The following is a 951-nucleotide window of genomic DNA, read 5'->3' as shown; positions in this document are numbered from 1 at the left end:
TAGTGTAGCGGTTAGGTTAGCACGTCTGCTTTACACACAGAAGGTTCTGGGTTCGTGCCTCAGTGGAGCCACGGTCCATGGTCTACGGCCATGCCACCCTGAACAAGCCCGATGTCTGATCTCGGAAGCTAAGCAGGGTCGGGCTTGGTTAGTAGTTGAATGGGAGACCACCTAGGAAGACCAGGTGCTGTAGGTATAAGTAATAATAAATAATAATAGAAAAAGAAATTGGTTCCCAGTGGTCCCCAGTGGCAGCGGCTTTGTATGGCAGCAGATTTGCTGTAGCACTTTTGTACATCACCTAATACCCGTCTCCACAAGAAGGGTGAGCATCTCTTCCTCTGTCTTCTGAAGAAGAGAAACAACTTTGCTTCCTCAAATTGGTGGCACATGTCCCTTCCTCACCTCTAGTCTCATTTTTCTCCAGTCAGGTCACATTCCTAGTCCTTGACCAATCACTGTGGTCCAGGGAATTGTGCTCCCATGAGCCAGCCCTGGTCGCATAGTTGCTCCTGAAGCTGATGGAGTGGGCAAGCCACGTGGGCCCACAAAGGGAGGCAGAGCCCCATTGGCTTCCAGGAGAATGGGGAACAGGTGACAGGCAGGTAAAAAGGTCTCATGTCCCCTGGAGCCAGGAGGTCCTGATGGAGACAGAGCTTGAGTGGACATAGATGGGGCAGTGGCTTCAGGTGGACTGGGTCAGAGATGAGACCGCGGGGCCGTCGCTATAGCTCTCCCCTTGAGGTTGGATGAGGACCTGGGTGAGGGCTCTTTGGTGACCGAGAGGCAGTGTAGTATAATGGTCCAAAACACCTGGGTGTGAATTCTTCCTCTGCCACTTACCAGGTGTTACGTTATCTCTCTGTGCCTTAATTTACCCACTTGTAAAATGAATGCACCTGAGTTGTCATGGATGAACCTGAAAACATGCTAAGTCATAGGAGCTGTTCA

The 951-nt window shown here is 51.0% G+C and overlaps 1 protein-coding gene and 1 pseudogene across 2 annotated transcripts in view; both read left to right on the top strand.

Annotated features, from left to right (window-relative positions):
* The window catches only part of COQ7 (coenzyme Q7, hydroxylase), a 51,892-nt gene that overhangs the window by 16,974 nt on the left and 33,967 nt on the right, over positions 1-951 (top strand). The window lies entirely within an intron of this gene.
* Positions 81-196, top strand: LOC111730453 (annotated as a pseudogene).

Source organism: Pteropus vampyrus, unplaced genomic scaffold (genome assembly GCF_000151845.1).
Source record: "Pteropus vampyrus isolate Shadow unplaced genomic scaffold, Pvam_2.0 Scaffold314, whole genome shotgun sequence".
In the NCBI taxonomy this organism is placed as follows: domain Eukaryota; kingdom Metazoa; phylum Chordata; class Mammalia; order Chiroptera; family Pteropodidae; genus Pteropus; species Pteropus vampyrus.
Note: the sequence above shows the minus strand (reverse complement) of the source record. Positions and strands in the feature narration are given on the sequence as shown.